Below are 26,052 nucleotides of genomic sequence, written 5' to 3' on the forward strand. Positions count from 1 at the left end.
AGTATCCCTTATCCAAAATGCTTGGGACCAGAGGTATTTTGGATATTGGATTTTTCCGTATTTTGGAATAATTGCATACCATAATGAGATAGAAGTCTAAGCACAGAATGCATTTATGTCTCATATACACATTGGGGGTCATTCCGAGTTGTTCGCTCGGTAAAAATCTTCACATCGCAGCGATTTTCCGCTTAATGCGCATGCGCAATGTCCGCACTGCGACTGCGCCAAGTAAATTTGCTATGCACGTAGGAATTTTACTCACGGCATTTTCATCGTTCTGGGGATCGTAATGTGATTGACAGGAAATGGGTGTTACTGGGCGGAAACAGGCCGTTTTATGGGCGTGTGGGAAAAAACGCTACCGTTTCCTGAAAAAACGCAGGAGTGGCCGGAGAAACGGGGGAGTGTCTGGGCGAATGCTGGGTGTGTTTGTGACGTCAAACCAGGAACGACAAGCACTGAAATGATCGCAGATGCCGAGTAAGTCTGGAGCTACTCAGAAACTGCTACGAGGTCTGTAATCGCAATATTGCGAATACTTCGTTCGCAATTTTAAGATGCTAAGATTCACTCCCAGTAGGCGGCGGCTTAGCATGAGCAAATCTGCTAAAATCCGCTTGCGAGCGAACAACTCGGAATGACCCCCATTATACACACAGCCTCAAGTCAATTTTAGCCAATATTTTTTATAACTTTGTGCATTAAACAAAGTGTGTGTACATTAACACAATTCATGTATGTTTCATATACACCTTATACACACAGCCTGAAGGTCATTTAATACAATATTTTTAATAACTTTGTCTATTAAACAAAGTTTGTGTACATTGAGCCATCAAAAAACAAAGGTTTCACTATCTCACTCTCACTCAAAAAAGTCCGTATTTCAGAATGTTCCGTATTTCGTAATATTTGGATATGGGTTAATCAACCTGTATTGTTTCCATTTTTGTGGCTCCTACACCGCTGCTATCAAGCACTGGTCTGGAACACATTTATTTTTACAGAATTGCTGTGACTTGGAATTGAATGAACTTTCAAGTTTACCTCTGTGAACAACCTGGGAAAAAGGAGTCGGATTGCTATATTAAGCTCAGTATACATCTTTGTGACTCTGTTTTAATAAGGTGAAGGGTATTCATGTCTCAAGCAGTTGTGCTCGGACTTTGAACACACTACTTCTCTATTTTCTCCATTGGAAAACCTATGCTTCTGTCCTCAGATTTGTTTTTAAACACGGACCGTTTCCAATGCATACCCCATGTATGATTTTTTTTTTTTATGCTTCTAAAAATGTTAATGCTTACTGTAAATGCTAAAAAGTTCTACCCACATTGTTTTGCTGTTGTTTAGTTTGTTTTATTATATAAATATAAGGCCTGTGGCGTGAAATCTGTCAACTGATACTCATTAAATCATTAAAACTTAGGTCTGTTTTGTACGACATGTAAATGTTGACACCCCCTATAAATATTTAGTGTGACTCCTCCTACCACTGCTTGTCTTTTTCTAAAGCTGATCGAGTCATAGCAGTTGAGCGTTCTGTTAGAAGAAAAAAATTTACCCAGGACAAGAGTATCCAAGTGGTCCGGGATCAATTCTATAGTGAATTAGCAACTGGGACAAAGGTGGTGGCTCCTAGGGACTCTCATTGGGCCTACTTAATCTCATATTTACAGTATAGATCTGCTGCAAAAGGAATAAAGAAGGTGCAGAAAGGATAGACTAATTTTAAGCCACTTTCAAGAGATTAAGAATACTAATTTGGACTCTATACCCAAAGTGGATTCAGCACTACAACATTCGAAAGTTAGAAACTTTTAAAATATAACATGGTTTCCATAGGTACAACAATTACAATTTCTCTGATGTCCTAGTGGATGCTGGGGACTCCGTAAGAACCATGGGGAATAGACGGCACCGCAGGAGACTGGGCACAATTAAAGAAAGATTCAGGACTATCTGGTGTGCACTGGCTCCTCCCACTATGACCCTCCTTCAGACCTCAGTTAGATTTTTGTGCCCGGCCGAGCTCGATGCACATTAGGAGGCTCTCCTGAGCTCCTAGAAAGAAAGTATATTTTAGTTTTTTTATTTTACAGTGAGACCTGCTGGCAACAGGCTCACTGCAACGAGGGACTAAGGGGAGAAGAAGCGAACCTACCTAACTGGTGGTAGCTTGGGCTTCTTAGGCTACTGGACACCATTAGCTCCAGAGGGATCGCACACAGGACCCGACCTCGTCGTCCGGTCCAGGAGCCGCGCCGCCGTCCCCCCTACAGAGCCAGAAGCAAGAAGTGTCCGGAAAATCAGCGGCTGAAGACTTCTGTCTTCTCCAAGGTAGCGCACAGCACTGCAGCTGTGCGCCATTGCTCCTCATGCACACCACACACTCCGGTCACTGATGGGTGCAGGGCGCTGGGGGGGGGGCGCCCTGAGCAGCAATATTAACACCTTGGCTGGCAAAACTGACACCATATATAGCCCTAGAGGTTATATAGGTGTAAATTACCCCTGCCAAATTTACACAAACAGCGGGAGAAAGCCCGCCGAAAAAGGGGCGGGCCATCTTCCTGAGCACACTGGCGCCATTTTCCCTCACAGCTCCGCTGGAAGGATCGCTCCCTGGCTCTCCCCTGCAGTCCTGCACTACAGAAAGGGTAAAAAAAAGAGGGGGGGGGGGGCAATAAATTTAGGCGCATTATATATAATACAAGTAGCTATAGGGGAAAACACTCTGTATAGTGATATCCCTGTGTTATATAGTGCTCTGGTGTGTGCTGGCATACTCTCCCTCTGTCTCCCCAAAGGGCTTTGTGGGGTCCTGTCCTCTGTCAGAGCATTCCCTGTGTGTGTGCTGTGTGTCGGTACTGCTGTGTCGACATGGATGATGAGGATAATGATGTGAAGGCAGAGCAAATGCCTGTGAATGTGATGTCACCCCCTGCGGGTCGACACCTGTGTGGATGGACTTATGGAAGGAATTACGTGACCGTGTCAGCTCCTTACATAAAAGGTTTGACGACATAGGACAGCCGGCTACTCAGCTTGTGCCTGTCCAAGCGTCTCAAATGTCATCAGGGGCTTTAAAACGCCCGCTACCTCAGATGGCAGACACAGATGTTGACACGGATACCGACTCCAGTGTCGACGACGATGAGACTAGTGTACCTTCCAATAGGGCCACACGTTACATGATTGAGGCAATGAAAAATGTATTACACATTTCTGATAGTACCCCAGGTACTACAAAAAAGGGTATTATGTTTGGTGAGAAAAAACTACCAGTAGTTTTTCCCTGCATCTGAGGAATTAAATGAGGTGTGTGAAGAAGCGTGGACTTCCCCCGATAAGAAATTGATAATTTCTGAACGGTTATTGGCAGCGTACCCTTTCCCGCCAGAGGATAGGTCACGTTGGGAAACACCCCCTAGGGTAGATAAAGCGCTTACACGTTTATCAAAAAAGGTGGCACTACCGTCTCCGGATACGGCCGCCCTAAAGGAACCTGCTGATAGAAAGCAGGAGACTACCCTTAAAGCTATAGATACACACACGGGCATTATATTGCGACCAGCGATTGCATCGGCATGAATGTGCAGTGCTGCTGCTGCGTGGTCAGATTCCCTGTCGGATAATATTGATACTCTGGATAGGGACAATATTTTGCTGACAATAGAGCATATAAAAGACGCTGTCTTATACATGCGTGTTGCACAGACAGATATTAGCCGACTGGCATCAAAAATAAGTGCAATGTCCATTGCCGCCAGAAGGGGGTTATGGACTCGGCAGTGGTCAGGTGATGCCGATTCAAAAAGGCACATGGAAGTTTTGCCTTATAAGGGGGTGGAACTGTTTGTAGATGGTCTTTCAGATCTCGTTTCCACAGCTACGGCTGGGAAATCGACATTTTTGCCACAGGCTACCCCACAGCAAAAGAAAGCACCGTATTATCAAGTACAGTCCTTTCGGCCCCATAAAAACAAGAGGGCTAGAGGCGCATCCTTTCTGCTGAGAGGCAAAGGTAGAGGGAAAAAAACTGCAGCATACAGCCAGTTCCCAAGAGCAGAAGTCCTCCCCCGCGTCCGTTAAGTCCACAACATGACGCTGGGGCTTCACAGGCGGACCCGGGTACGGTGGGAGCCCATCTCAGAAATTTCAGCGCACAGTGGGCTCTCTCACAGGTGGATCCCTGGATCCTTTAAGTAGTATCTCAGGGGTACAGGCTGGAATTCGAGACGTCTCCCCCCCCCCGCCGTTTGCTAAAATCTGCCTTATCAGCAACTCCCTCTGCCAGGGAGGCAGTGTTGGTGGCTATCCAAAAACTGTATTCACAGCAAGTGTTTGTCAAGGTACCCCTCCTTCAACAAGGAAAGGGTTACTATTCCACAATGTTTGTGGTACCGAAACCGGACGGTTCGGTGAGACCCATCTTAAATTTAAAATCCTTGAACACATATATCAAAAGATTCAAGTTCAAGATGGAATCGCTCAGGGCGGTTATTGCGAGCCTGGACGAGGGGGATTACATGGCCTCCCTGGACATCAAGGATGCCTACCTGCATGTCCCCATTTACCCTCCTCACCAGGAGTACCTCAGGTTTGTGGTACAGGACTGTCACTATCAGTTCCAGACGCTGCCGTTTGGGTTATCCACGGCACCGAGGGTCTTTACCAAGGTAATGGCCAAAATGATGATACTCCTTCGGAAGAAGGGGGTTTTAATTATCCCGTACTTGGACGATCTCCTGATAAAGGCGAGGTCCAAGGAACAGTTGTTAGTGGGGGTAGCACTTTCTCGGGTAGTGCTGCAGCAGCACGGCTGGATTCTCAATATCCCAAAGTCACAGCTGGTCCCGACGACACGTCTTCTGTTCCTGGGAATGATTCTGGACACAGACCAGAAAAAAGTGTTTCTTCCAGTGGAAAAAGCCGAGGAGTTGTCATCTCTAGTCAGAAACCTCCTAAAACCAGGACAGGTGTCGGTACAACAAAAAGCTAAAAAGATATTGCGCCAGGTCAAGGGACCCTCCGGCGATAGCTGTGGACGCTCTAGTGACACCGTGGGTGTACCAGTCGGTTTACGTGTTTCCCCCTCTGCCTCTTATTCCCAAGGTGCTGAGAATAATACGAAGGGGAAGGGTGAGAACTATACTCGTGGTTCCGGATTGGCCAAGAAGAACTTGGTACCCGGAACTTCAAGAGATGCTCTTAGAGGACCCATGGCCTCTACCGCTAAGGCGGGACCTGCTGCAGCAGGGGCCCTGCCTGTTCCAAGACTTACCGCGGCTGCGTTTGACGGCATGGCGGTTGAACGCCGGATCCTGAAGGAAAAAGGTATTCCGGAGGAAGTCATTCCTACCCTGATCAAGGCCAGGAAGGATGTGACTGCAACCCACTATCACCGCATTTGGCGAAAATATGTGGCTTGGTGTGAGGCCTGGAAGGCCCCATCGGAGGAATTTCAACTGGGTCGTTTCCTGCATTTCCTGCAAGCAGGGGTGACGATGGGCCTCAAATTGGGGTCCATAAAGGTCCAGATTTCGGCTCTGTCGATTTTCTTTCAAAAGGAACTGGCTTCGTTGCCTGAAGTTCAGACTTTTGTCAAGGGAGTTCTGCATATTCAGCCTCCTTACGTGCCTCCAGTGGCACCTTGGGATCTCAATGTGGTTTTGGGATTCCTGAAGTCACATTGGTTCGAGCCACTTAAAACCGTGGATTTGAAATATCTCACGTGGAAAGTGGTCATGTTGTTGGCCCTGGCTTCGGCCAGGCGCGTATCAGAATTGGCGGCTTTGTCGTGTAAAAGCCCTTATCTGATTTTCCATATGGATAGGGCAGAGTTGAGGACTCGTCCTCCGTTTCTCCCGAAGGTGGTATCAGCGTTTCACTTGAACCAACCTATTGTGGTGCCTGTGGCTACTAGGGACTTGGAGGATTCCAAGTTGCTGGACGTAGTCAGGGCCCTGAAAATTTATGTTTCCAGGACGGCTGGAGTCAGGAAAACTGATTCGCTGTTTATCCTGTATGCACCCAATAAGCTGGGTGCTCCTGCTTCTAAGCAGACCATTGCTCGCTGGATTTGTAACACTATTCAGCTTGCGCATTCTGCGGTAGGACTACTGCAGCCAAAATCAGTAAAAGCCCACTCCACAAGGAAGGTGGGCTCATCTTGGGCGGCTGCCCGAGGGGTCTCAGCACTGCAACTTTGCCGAGCGGCTACTTGGTCAGGGTCTAACACTTTTGCTAAATTTTACAAATTTGATACCCTGTCTGAGGAGGACCTTGAGTTTGCTCATTCGGTGCTGCAGAGTCATCCGCACTCTCCCGCCCGTTTGGTAGCTTTGGTATAATCCCCATGGTCCTTACGGAGTCCCCAGCATCCACTAGGACGTCAGAGAAAATAAGAATTTAATCATCGGTAATTCTATTTCTCGTAGTCCGTAGTGGATGCTGGGCGCCCATCCCAAGTGCGGATTGTCTGCAATACTTGTAAATAGTTATTGTTCCACAAATCGGGTTGTTATTGCGAGCCATCTATTCACAGGCTCCGTTGTTATCATACTGTTAACCGGGGTTCATATCACGAGTTGTACGGTGTGATTGGTGTGGCTGGTATGAGTCTTACCCGGGATTCAAAATCCTTCCTTATTGTGTCAGCTCTTCCGGGCACGGTATCTTAACGGAGGTCTGGAGGAGGGTCATAGGGGGAGGAGCCAGTGCACACCAAATAGTCCTGAATCTTTCTTTAATTGTGCCCAGTCTCCTGCGGAGCCGTCTATTCCCCATGGTCCTTACGGAGTCCCCAGCATCCACTACGGACTACGAGAAATAGAATTACCGGTGAGTAAATTCTTATTTCTCTGACGTCCTAGTGGATGCTGGGGACTCCGTAAGGACCATGGGGAATAGCGGCTCCGCAGGAGACTGGGCACAAAAGTAAAGCTTTAGAACTACCTGGTGTGCACTGGCTCCTCCCCCTATGACCCTCCTCCAAGCCTCAGTTAGATTTTTGTGCCCGAACGAGAAGGGTGCACACTAGGTGGCTCTCCTGAGCTGCTTAGTGAAAAGTTTAGTTTTAGGTTTTTTATTTTCAGTGAGACCTGCTGGCAACAGGCTCACTGCATCGAGGGACTAAGGGGAGAAGAAGCGAACTCACCTGCGTGCAGAGTGGATTGGGCTTCTTAGGCTACTGGACATTAGCTCCAGAGGGACCGATCACAGGCCCAGCCATGGATAGGTCCCAGAGCCGCGCTGCCGGCCCCCTTACAGAGCCAGAAGACAGAAGAGGTCCGGAAAATCGGCGGCAGAAGACGTCCTGTCTTCAACAAGGTAGCGCACAGCACTGCAGCTGTGCGCCATTGCTCTCAGCACACTTCACACTCCGGTCACTGAGGGTGCAGGGCGCTGGGGGGGGGCGCCCTGAGACGCAATAAAAACACCTTGGATGGCAAAAAATGCATCACATATAGCTCCTGGGCTATATGGATGAATTTAACCCCTGCCAGAATACGCAGAAAAACGGGAGATAAGGCCCGAGAAGGGGGCGGAGCCTATCTCATCAGCACACTGGCGCCATTTTCCCTCACAGCTCCGTTGGAGGGAAGCTCCCTGGCTCTCCCCTGCAGTCACTACACTACAGAAAGGGTTTAAAAAGAGAGGGGGGCACTAATTACGCACAGTATTAAAAATACAGCAGCTATAAGGGGAAAAACACTTATATAAGGTTATCCCTGTATATATATAGCGCTCTGGTGTGTGCTGGCAAACTCTCCCTCTGTCTCCCCAAAGGGCTAGTGGGGTCCTGTCCTCTATCAGAGCATTCCCTGTGTGTGTGCTGTGTGTCGGTACGTTTGTGTCGACATGTATGAGGAGAAAAATGATGTGGAGACGGAGCAGATTGCCTGTAATAGTGATGTCACCCCCTAGGGGGTCGACACCTGAGTGGATGAACTGTTGGAAGGAATTACGTGACAGTGTCAGCTCTGTATAAAAGACAGTGGTTGACATGAGACAGCCGGCTACTCAGCTTGTGCCTGTCCAGACGTCTCATAGGCCGTCAGGGGCTCTAAAGCGCCCGTTACCTCAGATGGCAGATATAGACGCCGACACGGATACTGACTCCAGTGTCGACGGTGAAGAGACAAATGTGACTTCCAGTAGGGCCACACGTTACATGATTGAGGCAATGAAAAATGTTTTACCCATTTCTGATAATACGAGTACCACCAAAAAGGGGTATTATGTTCGGTGAGGAAAAACTACCTGTAGTTTTCCTGAATCTGAGAAATTAAATGAGGTGTGTGATGATGCGTGGGTTTCCCCCGATAACAACTGATAATTTCTAAAATGTTATTGGCATTATATCCTTTCCCGCCAGAGGTTAGGGTGCGTTGGGAAACACCCCCTAGGGTGGATAAAGCGCTCACACACTTGTAAGAACAAGGGCTCTACCCTCTCCTGAGAGGGCCGCCCTTAAGGATCCTGCTGATAGAAAGCAGGAGGGTATCCTAAAATGTATTTACACACATACTGGTGTTATACTGCGACCAGCAATCGCCTCAGCCTGGATGTGCAGTGCTGGGTTGGCGTGGTCGGATTCCCTGACTGAAAATATTGATACCCTAGATAGGGACAGCATATTATTGCCTATAGAGCATTTAAAAGATGCATTTCTATATATGCGTGATGCACAGCGGAATATTTGCCGACTGGCATCAAGTCTAAGTGCGTTGTCCATTTCTGCCAGTAGAGGGTTATGGACACGACAGTGGTCAGGTGATGCGGATTCCAAACGGCATTTGGAAGTATTGCCTTATTAAGGGGAGGAGTTATTTGGGGTCGGTCTTTCAGACCTGGTGGCCACGGCAACAGCTGGGAAATCCACGTTTGTACCCCAGGTCGCCTCTCAACATAAGAAGACGCCGTATTATCAGGCGCAGTCCTTTCGTGGGCAAGCGGGCAAAAGGTTCCTCATTTCTGCCCCGTGACAGAGGGAGAGGAAAAAGGCTGCAGAAATCAGCCAGTTCCCAGGAACAGAAGCCCTCTCCCGCCTCTGCCAAGCCCTCAGTATGACGCTGGGGCTTTACAAGCAGAATCAGGCACGGTGGGGGCCCGTCTCAATGAATTTCAGCGCGCAGTGGGCTCACTCGCAATTAGTCCCCTGGATCCTTCAGGTGATATCTCAGGGGTACAAATTGGAATTCGAGACGTCTCCCCCTCGCCGTTTCCTAAAGTCTGCTTTACCGATGTCTCCCTCTGACAGGGAGGCAGTTTTGGAAGCCATTCACAAGCTGTATTCCCAGCAGGTGATAATCAAGGTACCCCTCCTGCAACAGGGAACGGGGTATTATTCCACACTGTTGTGGTACCGAAGCCGGACGGCTCGGTGAGACCGATTCTAAATCTAAAATCTTGAACACTTACATACGGAGGTTCAAATTCAAGATTGAGTCACTCAGAGCAGTGATTGCGAACCTGGAAGAAGGGGACTACATGATGTCTCGGGACATCAAGGATGCTTACCTTCATGTCCCAATTTACCTTTCTCACCAAGGTTACCTCAAGTTTGTGGTACAGAACTGTCACTATCAGTTTCAGACGCTGCCGTATGGATGGTCCACGGCACCCCGGGTCTTTACCAAGGTAATGGCCGAAATGATGATACTCTTTCGAAGGAAGGGAATTTTAGTTATCCCTTACTTGGACGATTCCCTGATAAGGGTAAGATCCAGGGAACAGTTGGAGGTCGGTATAGCACTATCTCAGGTAGTGTTGCGGCAGCACGATTGGATTCTCAATATTCCAAAATCGCAGCTGATTCCGACGACTCGTCTTCTGTTCCTAGGGATGATCCTGGACACAGTCCAGAAAAAGGTGTTTCTCCCGGAGGAGAAAGTCAGGGAGTTATCCGAGCTAGTCGGGAACCTCCTATAACCGAGCCAAGTCTCAGTACATCAGTGAAAGGGTTCTGGGAAAAATGGTGGCTTCCTACGAAGCAATCCCATTCGGCAGATTCCACGCAAGAACTTTCCAGTGGGACCTGCTGGACAAATGGTCCGGGTCGCATCTTCAGATGCATCAGCGGATAACCCTGTCACCAAGCACAAGGGTGTCTCTCCTGTGGTGGTTGCAGAGTGCTCATCTTCTAGAGGGCCGCAGATTCGACATTCAGGACTGGGTCCTGGTGACCACGGATGACAGCCTGCGAGGCTGGGGAGCAGTCACACAGGGAAGGAATTTCCAGAGCTTATGGTCAAGCCTGGAGACATCACTTCAATATCCTGAAGCTAAGGGCCATTTACAATGCTCTAAGCTCAGCAAGACCTCTGCTTCAAGGTCACCCGGAGTTGATCCATTCGGACAACATCACGGCAGTCACCCACGTAAACAGACAGGGTGACATAAGAAGCAGGAGGGCAAGGCAGAAGCTGCAAGGATTCTTCGCTGGGCGGAAAATCATGTGATAGCACTGTCAGCAGTATTCATTCCGGGAGTGGACAACTGGGAAGCAGACTTCCTCAGCAGACACGACCCCCACCCGGGAGAGTGGGGACTTCACCCAGAAGTCTTCCACATGTTTATAAAACTCGACAAGTATTGCGCCAGGTCAAGGGACCCTCAGGCAATAGCTGTAGACGCTCTGGTAACACAGTGGGTGTACCAGTCAGTGTATGTGTTCCCTCCTCTGCCTCTCATACCCAAGGTACTGAGAATTATAAGATGGAGAGGAGTAAGCACTATTTTCGTGGCTCCGGATTGGCCAAGAAGGACTTGGTAACCGGAACTTCAAGAGATGCTCACGGAGGATCCGTGGCCTCTACCTCTAAGAAGGGACCTGCTCCAGCAAGGACCCTGTCTGTTCCAAGACTTACCGCGGCTGCGTTTGACGGCATGGCGGTTGAACGCCGGATCCTGAAGGAGAAAGGCATTCCGGATGAAGTCATTCCTATCCTGATCAAAGCCAGGAAAGATATAACCGCAAAACATCACCGCAATTGGCGAAAATATGTTGCGTGGTGCGAGGCCAGTAAGGCCCCGACGGAGGAATTTTCAACTAGGTCGATTCCTACATTTCCTGCAAACAGGAGTGTCTAGGGGCCTGAAATGGGGGTCCATTAAGGTTCAAATTTCGGCCCTGTCAATTTTCTTCCAAAAAGAACTAGCTTCAGTCCCTGAAGTTCAGACGTTTGTGAAAGGGGTACTGTATATACAGCCTCCTTTTGTGCCTCCAGTGGCACCTTGGGATCTAAATGTAGTTTTTGTGTTCCAAAAGTCACATTGGTTTGAACCACTTAAATATGTGGAGTTAAAATATCTCACATGGAAAGTGGTCATGCTGTTGGCCCTGGCCTGGGCCAGGTGCGTGTCAGAATTGGCGGCTTTATCCTGTAAAAGCCCTCATCTGATTTTCCATTCGGACAGGGCGGAATTGAGGACTTGTCCTCAGTTTCTCCCTAAGGTGGTTTTCAGCGTTTCACCTGAATCAACCTATTGTGGTGCCTGCGGCTACTAGGGACTTGGAGGACTCCAAGTTGCTAGACGTTGTCAGGGCCCTGGGAATATAGGTTTCCAGGACCGCTGGAGTCAGAAAATCTGACTCGTTGTTTATTCTGTATGCACCCAACAAGCTGGGTGCTCCTGCTTCTAAGCAGACTATTGCTCGTTGGATTTGTAGTACAATTCAGCTTGCACATTCTGTGGCAGGCCTGCCACAGCCAAAATCTGTAAAAGCCCATTCCACAAGGAAGGTGGGCTCATCTTGGGCGGCTGCCCGAGGGGTCTCGGCTTTACAATTTTGCCGAGCAGCTACTTGGTCAGGAGCAAATACGTTTGTAAAATTCTACAAATTTGATACCCTGGCTGAGGAGGACCTGGAGTTCTCTCATTTGGTGCTGCAGAGTCATCCGCACTCTCCCGCCCGTTTGGGAGCTTTGGTATAATCCCCATGGTCCTTACGGAGTCCCCAGCATCCACTAGGACGTCAGAGAAAATAAGAATTTACTTACCGATAATTCTATTTCTCGTAGTCCGTAGTGGATGCTGGGCGCCCATCCCAAGTGCGGATTGTCTGCAATACTGGTACATAGTTATTGTTACCAAAAAATCGGGTTATTGCTGTAGTGAGCCATCTGTTCTAGAGGCTCCTCTGTTATCATGCTGTTAACTGGGTTTAGATCACAAGTTATATGGTGTGATTGGTGTGGCTGGTATGAGTCTTACCCGGGATTCAAAATCCTTCCTTATTGTGTACACTCGTCCGTGCACATTATCCTAACTGAGGCTTGGAGGAGGGTCATAGGGGGAGGAGCCAGTGCACACCAGGTAGTTCTAAAGCTTTACTTTTGTGCCCAGTCTCCTGCGGAGCCGCTATTCCCCATGGTCCTTACGGAGTCCCCAGCATCCACTACGGACTACGAGAAATAGAATTATCGATAAGTAAATTCTTATTTTTTTATGGATTCAGTCTCAAGAGTGAAAATAATTTGGTTAATCAAACTGTATATTGACACTGAAGAGAAATAAAGTCAGCAAAACTTTAATAAATGATTTGGTTGTTACAAAAATGGAATTTATTTCCTTTGTCAAGTTTCAATGGATACAGTTACTCTTGCAACGAAATGTATGGCATCCACAGTGATGGCTAGGTGAGCCCTTTTACTACATTTGTGGACAGCAGATAAGCCATCGATAACTTTTCTACTGTACTCTACACTTTTTGAAAGTGAGTTTCTTTTTGTTACAAAAAGGACATGATAATTCAAAGAGGGACTAAAACAGATTGTATCAATTACCTATAGTGATTTAAAACATATTATTATTTTTTTATTCTTCAAGACAACCGTTTATGGAGGCAAGATTCTGTCACCTTGGCAGACTATATACAAGGTAGCTTCTGGGTAATGCATTCTTGGATCCTTTTAATAATCAATAAAGTCACATTAAAGTGGCTTAGGTATTTTTGTACAGGACTTTATATAAAAAAAAAAATGCAAAATAGAATTCCAAGTATTGCTAAACAGAATTGTGTTTATGAAGTCTTGAAAAAGATAGCATTATGCCATAGCAAACAAACACTTTGAGAAACAAGTGCTTTTCAGAGTGTCTGCATCCCAGAAGATTTATTTATTTGGTTCTGGTTGAAAAATTGTCAGGATAATTTTGCTGTATTAGATCTCAGCCTTAGTCTATTCGTATATTTTGCATGGAGTATTTAAATTCCATCCGCAGTAGTTTTACAGAATGCATACCAATTGCACCATAACATCATCTCATACCTCATATGTCTGCAGATGTAATTTCTAGTTTGTGTCTACATTTAGACAATGCGAAATATGAAAACTTCTCTGAACAAGATACTCAAAGTTGATATTTTGTTGCATGATCATAAATGCTAGCATAAGTCATCTATTTCCTTTTCAAGTTACAACTTCTGTTAATCCATAAAGATAGAGCGTGAGGCAGCAGTGTCACAAAAGTAAATCCTAAAGATTCATTAAGAGTCTTATCCCATCCAACCTTGGCACATGTTTGAAATGAAGGAATGTCTCAAACTAATTTTCTCTATCATCCATAGGGGACGCTGGAGGTTCAGTATCATGGGGTATAAATGTGTGTGACTGGCTCCTCCCCCTGTATACCCCTACCCAGACCAGTTTTAGAGACGTGCCCGGGAGAGCCGGTCACTTACTCTGGAGCTCCAGAGATATATATACATTTTTATTTTCTTACTTTAACACTGCTCTACTTGGGGCGACAACAAGGGAGATCTTGTCTGCTCCGTTGGTTGCCAGTTAGCTTGTATGTTAACTGACTTTCTGCTCCTTCCCTGTTTCCTCTTGCAGTGTAAACAAAATATGTTCTCCTTTTTTTTGGTCTAGCCTCACAGGTCTCGGTCTCCAGATCTGCTGATCCTTCTCGCGGACGACCCTGGTATGTTACCTCTTCTTTCGGGGTTGTTCTGGCACCTACATTTGACAGGTTGGCTGTTCAAGGTGTGGTGATGAAATGCTGGGAACTCTGGTGGCTCAGCATGTTGAGTTTCATTTTATGTGACATACTTTTACGGTGTACGCATGCTTTCCCATCCTATCGGACAGCATAACTTGCCTGGGGTGCAAAGCAGATCTGTGAATGCACTTCTTTAAGGTAAAGCCTCGCTTGTCGGGCTCCACCTTGGTTTCGATAACTGCCTGGCCAGACTCGACATGCTGTCTGGCTTGCTGGCAGGGCTATTGGCACGATATATGTATCCCATGTGATATATGTATCCCAGTTGTCTTGGTGGGTCTCTATATCGGTTGCCACTGGGTCATACTGCATCTTAGGTTGCCTGACATTCTTTTGTCACGTTCCACAGTTCTCTTGGTTGTAGCCTTGAGTCATGGCTTGATTGTGCAGTTTTACAAAACTCTCAGCGCTCTCCTGCCCGTTTGGGAAGCTCTGGGATGTCCATATGGTACTGACCTCCAGAGTCCCCTATGGATGATAGAGAAAACAGGATTTTGCTACTTACCGATAAATCCCTTTCTCTGAGTCCATAGGGGACGCTGGACGCCCACCCTGCGCTGCTCTCTTATGGTGGTGTGGTTATATACCTGGTTGCCCCTGAGGTGGCTGGGGGTCCTTGCGACCTGGCTGCACGGTTTCCTTGTGTTACTCTCATTTTGCCTTATGGTATGGTTATGTGTATATATGTGTTTCTGATGTTCCTGTTTTATGGATTCTCTTTGCTGTCTTGCTTACCTTCTCCTTTGTTGAGCGGGTTGCCGTCTCTCCTTGGGCACAGTTTCTTAACTTCTGGGGAGGAATATAGAGGGAGAGGAGCCAGTCAAACACATTAAAAATCTAAAGTGATGGCTCGCCTGATCACCCCATCTATACCCCATGGTACTAAACTCCAGAGTCCCCTATGGGCTCACGGAAAGGGATTTATTGATAAGTACCAAAATCCTGTTTTCTTCTACGATAGTTGTACTACTGTAGGTAAATTGACATATCACAAATCTGTAATTTGAAGTTTTCAAATGATGGAATGACAAAAAATGGAACTCTGGATTAACGTCTCAAAGCCAGACTAATAAAGAACAACACATCTCTTGTCGGGATCCTAGTAGTTGAAATACAGATGCCGGACTCCAGACACTACTCTAAATACCGGTTGCCTTGACCCTGACATTGATCACTTTCACTGTGCCAGTGTATCCAACGATAATTACACTGGCTGCCAGAGAGGTAAGCCAGGGGGTTGGAGGGAGGTTAGGGTTAGGCTGCGGAGGGGTTAGGTTAGGGTTAAGCTGTGGGGTGGGAGAGTTAGAGTTGGGCACCCCCAAGAAGGGTTAGGGTTAGGCTGCGAGAAAGGTGGGTTGGGGACCACGGTTAGCTTACTTAATTTCTTTGTCTGTGTTTTAAACATCAGGGTGCCACTGTCTATATTTTGACAGCTAGCATCCCAGCTACCGACCCAACAACTCAATATCAACACCTCTGGACTGGTGACAACATCAAATATTAGCAGAAAGGGGAGTGATCATCTCAAAACTGATTCAGGCCATAAGAGTTGGAGTGCTCATCTGCACAATACTATAATACAATGTTTATAAGGAGAAAAGGAAAATAATTTGCAGAAATTTTGGAGGCAAGTTCAGTCTAGTGTGTAATACTACAGTTTTCACCTCAGCTACAGCAATAACATGTAACGATAAGGATGTGTGAGGAGATCAAAGTAGGGAGGCCTTCTCCTGGGGTAGATTGGCACTTCCAAACACACAGCAGCAGGGAAACGGCAAACCAGTCCAGGCTTTTTGTGCATCTGGGCACTAACTAAACAGAATGGTTCACTCTCTTAACAGTGGTAATTTCCGTATTTGGGAAGCTGTCCACACCTGCTGCTTATTCAGTTATCATTTAGAGTATATAAGGGGTATCAGGAACATCATAAATTATCCTACTGGTGATGTCCTTATAACTTAGATGGCTGAAATGCGTTAAGGGATTCATTCCATTGGATTGTTCCAGGTTTTGTAGCAGTCTTTCCGGCTATATCCTTGCTATTTCTGCAGCGGGGTACATTGTTTTCCCCAGGGAAACATTGGGTTGTAGGGGTGGATCTTGATCCAGGCACCAGTAGGCTAAAGCTTTAGACTCTCCCAGGATGCATTGGGGCCTCCTCTATAATCCCGCCTCCAGGCACTGTGAGCTCAGTTTCGAGTTGGTGCCTGCAGAAGCGGGTCACTTAACGGGGGCTGCACCAGGCAGCCCTGAAAAAGCTTCTAGAAGACTTCAAGGGTCGCAGTACTTGTCAGGGCGACATTTTTATTCAATTTTCCTGGTTTGAGCCTTTGCAATCGTTGTAAGAGAAGTTCTTGATGGGGTAGACGGTGACTCTGTTAGCCTTGGCGTCAGCTAGATGGGTCTCGGAGTTAGAGGCCTTGTCATGCAAAAGTCCCCATCTGGTGTTTCATATGGACTGAGCGGAACTGCGCACTCGTCAGACTATTCTGCCTAAGGTGGTCTTTGCCTTTCACATTAATGAACCGATTGTGGTTCCCATCCTACTCCAAAGTGTTGGATGAGGTACGGGCTTTGAAGATTTACGTCAGGAGGACTGCACATTTACGGAAGTTGGATTCTCTCTTTGTGCTGTACAATGTCAACAAGATTGGCTGTCCTGCTTCTAAGCAGTCTATCGCTCGCTGGATCAGGCTCACTATTCAGCAGGCTTATTCCTCAGCTCGCTTGCCTAGGCCTAATTCATTTACTTCCCACTCTACTAGATCGGTGGGCTCATCTTGGGCGGCGGCCAGGTGTATTTCAGCATTACAGTTAAGCCGTGCTGCCAATTGGTCGGGTACGAACACTTTTGAGAAATATTACAGGTTTTATACCCTGGCCTCAGAGGATACTCAATATGGACCTTCCGTCCTGCAGGGGTCACGGCATGTATCCACCTCTCCTGGGAGCATTGGGACGTCCTCACCGTACTGAGGTATCATGCCAGTATACCCTATGGATGTTAGAGAAAAAAGGATTTTAATTACCTGCCGGTAACTCCTTTTCTCGTGGTCCATAGGGGATACTGGGCGCCCACCTCTGTGCTTCAAGATGTTTCCTGCATTACAGTACGTTCCTTGTTTGGATCAGCTTGCTGTCCTCATACTGAATTCAGTTGTATCTGTTCTCTATATTGTGTACTGGTTCTGTTTAAGCATTCCAGTTCTGGTCATGTTTGACTGTTTCTATTACCTGTTTGGTAGCTTTTCTGTTTTCCTCCTCTCAAAGTGTGTTCTGTCTACCTCGGGCACAGTTTTTTCTAGACTGAGCTGTGGGAATGGACATAGAGGTGAGGAGCCAGCACACACACAAAAAGTTTTGTTTAAGTGCACCGGCTCCTATGGACCCATCTATACCCCACCCTACTGAAGTACCATCCCAGTATCCCCTATGGACTACAAGAAAATGATTTACCGGCAGGTAATTAAAATCCTCCTTGTAACAAGTGACACCCAGAAAGACCTCCAATTTTACATAACACTGTCCTGTGCCTAATTTCCAAATTCCGAGAAACTGGTACTGTGGCTGACAAGTCACGGAGTGGTCGTCCAAAAAGTGCTACTGACAAGACAACCTCAGAAGTGGGGGGGATGGAAAGTTCAAACGGTGTACAGTTGACTGAGCCAAGGGGGCACGTACTCCAAAAAAGGGGCCTGGTCACTCAAAAGGGCCGTGTCTTTACGAGGACTGGGGTGGCGAGGCTGACAGTGGGTGAGGGGCGAAGGAGGTAGTCTGTGACCTAGTGGAGACCTAATTGTCTCTTTGGTGATCACTCCATTTTAGTCCCCATTGTCCCCTTCAGTGATCTCTTCTTTTAACTCCCCATTGTCCCATTAGCGATTTCTCCCTTATACTCCCCATTTTAACATTAGGGGTTCTTCCTTTTATTCCCCATTGTCCCATTAGTGATACCTCCTTTAAGTCTCCAGACTTCCTTTCAGGGAACTCTCCATATAGACTCCTGCCCACAGAGCCCTTTGTCACTCCCTCTGCCTCTCTACAGTCCCTGCAAAGTACCCGGGCTAAGGACCGGAACCAGCACCAGTATGTTAGTGTTGATGGCCAACTCTTCTTATGCATGGAGAGAGCGGACGGGCCCCCGAGAAGAAGCACATTCTCCTCCCCAGGTCTCTCGTTGTCCTCCACCACAGCCTCCATCGGGCCCAGCGTGGACAGCCTCGTCTAGATGTCCTCCAGAGGCCGCGGTCAACCCTCTGTCCAGCATGGTGCTCCCAGTGTGGGATCAGTAGCATTGGGATCCCAGCATTCAACCCCAACCACTAGTTCAGTTGAATTAAGTTAGGAGCGTCAAAATATTCCGCCTGGATCCCTGCTCCAAAGCAGTCTTGAAGTTATGATTGCTGCTTTTGAGTGCATATACTGGAGGTGTTTGTGGCTCCAAAAAATGCTACTCTGTGCCTACAATACAACCTGTTTGTGTTTAACTCAGTGTTGGTAATAACAATACTGACTGTTTTCCAATCACCCACACTGTTTTTCATGATCAGCAATCACCAGGGGTTACGCGAAGTTCAGCATAATACTAAGCCACGCACCATCAGCGGCTAGTGCCCTTCCTCCGCCCCCAGTCTGCTGAGACTCAAGCATTGAAAAGGTCGAGCATAGCGCAGCTCAACCAAATGGAAAGCTGTTCTGCATTCTCCCCTAGCAAACCCATCTCCTGCAGCATACATTTTACCACACTCTTTATAACCCAAAAGTGATCTATTGTTTACAAAGCACCACTTTGGAGTACCAGAATACCACTATGTAATATTACTGTACTTCAAGGCACTGACTCACAGCTATCAGAATTATTAAAGTAGTTTTCCTCACATGATTTTTTTTTGAGGACAGGGTGTCGGTGCTGCCGGTGAACTTCAACGTCACTAGTGGAGTCATGGCCACTCTGTCACGTTACTCGGGGCATGCCATGCTGGGCTTCCCCCAAGCTCTCCTTCGAAGGTGAATAGATGCCATGCACGCGGCACGTATTCACACGGCGACATCGGGCACCGAGCAGGCTGTTTTAGCAGGGTGCCGCAAAACAGGCAGGGCGCATTTTGCTCTTTAAAAATTTTGCAGTGTGCTGCTAAAATAGCCTATCATGAACACTAATTAAAGTATCTACTGGAGCAGAGTGATTACCAGATAAAGCTTCCTATATTAGAGTTTGATAATTCAGTATTATAATGGATGCTTTTATTGTAAAATGTCCTAGTGGATGCTGGGGACTCCGTAAGGATCATGGGGTATTAGACGGGATCCGCAGGAGACATAGGCACACTAATAAGACTTAGGGTGTGAACTGGCTCCTCCCTATATGCCCCTCCTCCAGACTCCAGTTAGATTCTGTGCCCAGGAGAGACTGGACACACACTAGGGGAGCTCTACTGAGTTTCTCTGAAAAGACTTTGTTATGTTTTTATTTTCAGAAAGACCTGCTGGCTACAGGCTCTCTGCATCGTGGGACTGAGGGGAGAGAAGTCAGACCTACTTCTTCTGATTTAAGGGCTCTGCTTCTTAGGCTACTGGACACTATTAGCTCCAGAGGGTTCAATCACTTGGTATGCCTAGCTGCTTGTTCCCGGAGCCGCGCCGTCACCCCCCTCACAGAAGCCAGAAGAAAGAAGCCGGGTGAGTATTAGAAGAACAGAAGACTTCAGTGACGGAAGAAGACTTCAGAGTCTCAGAGATACCGCGCAGCGGTCGTGCTGCGCGCCATTGCTCCCACACACCAACAGCACTACAAGGGTGCAGGGCGAAGGGGGGGCACCCTGGGCAGCAATATACCTCTTTAATGAGCCTGGCTAAGCATAGGCACTGTATACGGACCCCCGCCAGTATAAAACGCTAATATAATAGCGGGGCTGAAGCGTGCAGAGAAGGGGCGTGGCTTAGCCCTCACAACATGATACAGTGCCATTTCCCTTACATCCTAGAGGATGCTGGGGACTCCGTAAGAACCATGGGGATAGACGGGCTCCGCAGGAGACATGGGCACTAAGAAAGAACTTTAGGCATGGGTGTGCACTGGCTCCTCCCGCTATGCCCCTCCTCCAGACCTCAGTTTATTACTGTGCCCAGAGGAGACTGGGTGCATTACAGGGAGCTCTCCTGAGTGTCCTGAAAAAAAAGTATTTTGTTAGCTTTTTTTTATTTTCAGGGAGCCTGAGGGACTGAGGAGAGAGAAACAGACCTACTTTGATGTCAGGCTCTGTTTCTTAGGCTACTGGACACCATTAGCTCCAGAGGGAACACACCGCAGTTCGTCTCAGAGCCGCGCCGCCGTCCTCCTCGCAAAGCCGGAAGATAGAAGCCGGGTGAGTATGTGAAGAAAGAAGACTTCAGAGGCGGCAGAAGACTTCAGATCTTCACTGAGGTAACGCACAGCGGTAATGCTGTGCGCCATTGCTCCCACTCAGTACACACACACGGCAGTCACTGTAAGGGCGCAGGGGGGCTCCCTGGGCAGCAATAAGGACCTCCAAATCTGGCAATAAGCGTATATACAGGCTGGGCACTGTATATAAAAGAGATCCCCCGCCAGTTTTTTTATTTTTCAGTGGGACCGAAGCCCGCCGCTTAGGGGGTGGAGCTTGTTCCTCAGCACTCACCAGCGCCATTTTCTCCACAGCACACCGCTGAGAGGAAGCTCCCCGGACTCTCCCCTGCTTACCACGGTGAAAGAGGGTTTTAAAAGGGGGGGGGGGGGCACATAATTTGGCACAAATAGATAATTACAGCGCTACCTGGGTAAACATATAGTGTGTTTTTTCCTGGGTCATTAGCACTGGGTGTGTGCTGGCATACTCTCTCTCTCTCTCCAAAGGGCCTTGTAGGGAAACTGTCTTCAGATAAGAGGTTTCCCTGAGTGTGTGGTGTGTCGGTACTCATGTGTCGGCATGTCTGAGGTAGAAGGCTTTCCTAGCGAGGAGGTGGAGCAAATGAATGTGGTGTCTCTGTCGGCAACACCGACACCTGACTGGGTGGATATGTGGAATGTTTTAAGTGCTAATGTGAATTTATTGCACAAAAGGTTGGACAAAGCTGAGTCCAGGAATTATGCAGATAGGCCCTGCCTGCCACTATGTCGCAGGGACCTTCGGGGTCTCAAATGTGCCCACTATCCCAAATAGTAGACACTAATACCGACACAGATTCTGACTCCAGTGTCGACTATGATGATGCAAAGATACAGCCAACATTGGCTAAAAGTATTCAATATATGATTATTGCAATAAAGGATGTTTTGCATATCACAGAGGAACCCCCTGTCCCTGACATAAGGGTACACATGTATAAGGAAAAGAAACCTGTGGTATCCTTTACCCCTTCTCATGAGCTGAATGAGTTATTTGAAAAGGTGTGGGAATCTCCAGACAAGAAACTGCAGATTCCCAAAAGGATTCTCATGGTGTATCCTTTCCCGGCTAAGGACAGGATACGGTGTAAATCCTCCCCAAGGGTGGACAAAGCGTTGACACGCTTATCCAATAAGGTAGCAGTGCCATCCCAAGATACGGCTACCCTCAGGGATCCTGCTGATCGCAAGCAGGAGGCTACCTTAAAGTCCATTTACACACACTCTGGTACCTTACTCAGACCAGCAATAGTGTCGGCTTGGGTTTGTAGCGCGGTAGCAGTGTGGACAGATACCTTATCGGAGGAATTGGATACCCTGGATAAGGATACAATTTTATTGACCCTGGGTCATATTAAAGATGCTGCCTTATATATGAGGGATGCTCAAAGAGACATTGGCCTGCTGGGTTCTAGAGTCAACGCTATGTCGATTTCTGCTAGACGAGTCCTATGGACCCGGCAATGGACCAGTGATGCCGACTCAAAGAGGTATATGGAGGTTTTACCTTACAAGGGTGAGGAATTGTTTGGGGAAGGTCTCTCGGACCTTGTCTCCACAGCTACGGCAGGTAAATCAAATTTTTTTGCCTTATATTCCCTCACAGCCTAAGAAAGCGCCACATTATCAAATGCAGTCCTTTCGGTCAAATAAAAACAAAAGAGTACGAGAGTCGTCCTTTCATGCCAGAGGTAAGGGCAGAGGAAAAAAGCCGCTGAGGGAGTCCGCCCCGTTGGGGGCACATCTTCGACTTTTCAGCCACATCTGGGTTCACTCACAGGAGGATCCCTGGGCAATAGAAATTGTTTCCCAGGATTACAAGCTGGAATTCGAAGAGGTGCCTCCTCGCCGGTTTTTCAAATTGGTGCTACCAGCTTCTCCCCCAGAAAGGGAGATCATTTTAAATGCAATTCACAAATTGTGTCTTCAACAGGTGGTGGTCAAAGTTCCCCTGCTTCAACAAGGGAGAGGAGGTATTACTCAACCCTATTTGTAGTCCAGAAACCGGACGGTTCGGTCAGATCCATTTTAAATGTAAAATCCTTGAACCTCTACTTGAAAATGTTCAAGATGGAGTCGCTCAGAGCGGTCATCGCCAGCCTAGAAAGGGGGGATTTTATGGTATCCCTGGACATAAAGGATGCATACCTTCATGTTCCCATATATCCACCTCATCAGGCGTACCTGAGATTTGCGGTACAGGATTGTCATTACCAATTGCAGACGTTGCCATTTGGGCTTTCCACGGCCCGAGGATTTTCACCAAAGCAATGGCGGAAATACTGGCGCTCCTGCACAAGCAGGGTGTCACAATTATCCTGTACTTGGACGATCTCCTCATAAAAGCGAGATCACGAGAGCAGTTGTTGAACAGCGTGTCACTTTCACTGAAGGTGTTACAACAACATGGCTGGATTCTCAATATCCCGAAGTCACAGTTCCTACGACTCGTTTGACCTTCTTAGGCATGATTCTGGATACGGACCAGAAAAGGTTTTATCTTCCAATAGAAAAGGCCCAGGAACTCATGACTCTGGTCAGGGACCTATTGAAGCCAAAACAGGTGTCAGTGCATCACTGCACTCGAGTCCTGGGAAAGATGGTGGCATCTTACGAGGCCATTCCCTTCGGCAGGTTCCATGTGAGGACCTTCCAATGGGACCTACTGGACAAGTGGTCCGGGTCACATCTACAGATTCATCAGTTGATCACCCTGTCCCCCAGGGCAAGGGTCTCTCTCCTGTGGTGGCTACAGAGTGCTCACCTTCTAGAGAGTCACAGGTTTGCCATTCAGGACTGGATTCTGGTAACCACGGACGCGAGCCTCCGAGGTTGGGGAGCAGTCACACAGGGAAGAAACTTCCAAGGTCTTTGGTCAAGCCAGGAGACTTGTCTTCACATCAACGTCCTGGAGCTGAGGGCCATATACAACACCCTTCGTCACGCGGAGACTTGGCTTCGCGACCTACCGGTTCTGATTCAGTCAGACAACATCACCGCAGTGGCTCATGTAAACCGCCAAGGCGGCACAAGGAGCAGAGTGGCAATGGCGGAAGCCACCAGGATTCTTTGCTGGGCGGAAAATCATGTAAGCGCACTGTCAGCAGTGTTTATTCCAGGAGTGGACAACTGGGAAGCAGACTTCCTCAGCAGACACGATCTACATCCAGGAGAGTGGGGACTTCATCAGGAAGTCTTCGCACAGATTGCAAGTCAGTGTGGACTGCCCCAGATAGACATGATGGTGTCCCGCCTCAACAAAAAACTACAGAGGTATTGCGCCAGGTCAAGAGACCCTCAGGCGGTGGCAGTGGACGCCCTCGTGACACCGTGGGTGTTCCAGTTGGTCTATGTGTTTCCTCCTCTTCCTCTCATCCCCAATGTGTTGAGAATCATAAGAAAAAGAGGAGTACATACAATTCTCATTGTTCCGGATTGGCCATGAAGGGCCTGGTATCCGGATCTGCAGGAAATGCTCACAGAAGATCCGTGGCCTCTTCCTCTAAGACAGGACCTGTTACAACAGGGGCCCTGTCTGTTCCAAGACTTACCACGGCTGCATTTGACGGCATGGCGGTTGAACACCGGATCCTAGCAGAAAAGGGCATTCTGGATGAGGTTATTCCTACTCTGATAAAGGCTAGGAAGGACGTGACAGCTAAACATTATCGCCGTATATGGCAGAAGTATGTTTCTTGGTGTGAGGCCAGGAATGCTCCTACGGAAGAATTCCATCTCGGCCGTTTCCTTCACTTCCCACAGACTGGAGTGAATTTGGGCCTAAAATTAGGCTCCATTAAGGTTCAAATTTCAGCCCTATCCATTTTCTTTCAAAAGGAATTGGCTTCTCTCCCAGAAGTACAGACTTTTGTGAAGGGAGTGCTGCATATTCAGCCTCCTTTTGTACCTCTAGTGGCACCATGGGACCTGAACGTGGTGTTGAGTTTCCTTAAGTCACACTGGTTTGAACCACTTAAAACGGTGGAGTTAAAATATCTCGCTTGGAAAGTGGTCATGTTGTTAGCCTTGGCTTCGGCTAGGCGAGTGTCGGAGTTGGCGGGTTTGTCTCATAAAAGCCCCTATTTAGTTTTCCATATGGATAGAGTGGAATTGCGGACCCGTCCTCAATTCTTGCCAAAGTTAGTTTCATCTTTTCATATGAACCAACCTATTGTGGTGCCTGTGGCTACGCGAGACTTGGAGGATTCCGAGTCCCTTGATGTGGTCAGGGTTTTGAAAATTTACGTGGCCAGGACGGCTAGGGTCAGGAAAACAGAAGCACTGTTTATCCTGTATGCAGCCGACAAGGTTGGCGCTCCTGCTTCCGAGCAGACTATTGCTCGCTGGATCTGTAACACGATTCAGCAGGCTCATTCTATGGCTGGATTGCCGTTACCAAAATCAATAAAGGCCCATTCCACCAGGAAAGTGGGCTGTTCTTGGGCGGCTGCCCGAGGGGTCTCGGCATTACAGCTGTGCCGTGCTGCTACTTGGTCGGGTAAAAACACGTTTGCAAAATTGACATCGTCATTCACTATTCCTGTTATGTATCGCTCTGTACACATTGCAGCCTCATTAATCCATTCCCCTCTTATTAACACTCATGAGCTTTTAACCTATCTATGTACACTAACTGTCACATCCTCTGTCACCATAAGAAACTATCACACACCTCCCCCAACTATACCCATCTCTCTCTTCTTCTGCTTCTACTAGCTGGTGACATATCCCCAAATCCAGGTTCCATCCACATACCACGCTCACATTCAGCTGATTCACAACGGAATATAAAATCAACAAACCTTATCAAAATCACTTGTCTCCCATCTACCTCCAAGTCACTAAAATGTGCTTTATGGAATGCACGCTCTGTTTGCAACAAATTAACAGCTATTCATGACCTTTTCATAGCAAAAAAATTCAATATGCTGGCTGTAACAGAAACCTGGCTCACACAATCAGACACTGCCTCCCCTGCAGCACTGTCACATGGTGGCCTCCACTTCACACACACCCCCAGGCCTGGTAACAGCAAAAGAGGTGGTGTTGGAATATTACTGTTCAAATCTTACACGCACATCATTTTACCACCTGTTCCCTCACTCACATTTACATCCTTTGAAGTACACTCTATTACAGTGGTTCTCAAACTCGGTCCTCAGGACCCCACACAGTGCATGTTTTGCAGGTAACCCAGCAGGTGCACAGGTGTATTAATTAATCACTGACACATTTTAAAAGGTCCACAGGTGGAGTTAATCATGTCACTTGCGATTCTGTGAGGAGACCTGCAAAACATGCACCGTGTGGGGTCCTGAGGACCGAGTTTGAGAACCCTTGCTCTATTAGGATTTTCACCCCTTTCTCTCTGTGTGTTGCAGCTATCTATCGCCCACCTGGGCAACCCAAAAAGTTTCTGGAAGATTTTTCTGCTTGGCTCCCTCACTTTCTATCCTCTGACATCTCCACCATCATTATGGGTGATTTCAATCTCTCTATTGACAGTCCACAATCTCCCCGTGCCTCTAAACTACTCCCTCTAACCTCCTCTCTTGGCCTCTCCCAATGGACTGACTCCCCTACTCATCAGGAGGGCCACTGCCTTGATCTTGTATTCACCAGACTATGCT

General features: G+C 47.6%; 1 protein-coding gene across 3 annotated transcripts in view; it reads left to right on the forward strand.

Annotated features, from left to right (window-relative positions):
• Positions 1-26,052, forward strand: part of GALNT1 (polypeptide N-acetylgalactosaminyltransferase 1) — a 673,496-nt gene that overhangs the window by 507,411 nt on the left and 140,033 nt on the right. The window lies entirely within an intron of this gene.

The sequence above is a fragment of the Pseudophryne corroboree genome, chromosome 5 (genome assembly GCF_028390025.1).
Source record: "Pseudophryne corroboree isolate aPseCor3 chromosome 5, aPseCor3.hap2, whole genome shotgun sequence".
Taxonomy (NCBI): Eukaryota; Metazoa; Chordata; class Amphibia; order Anura; family Myobatrachidae; genus Pseudophryne; species Pseudophryne corroboree.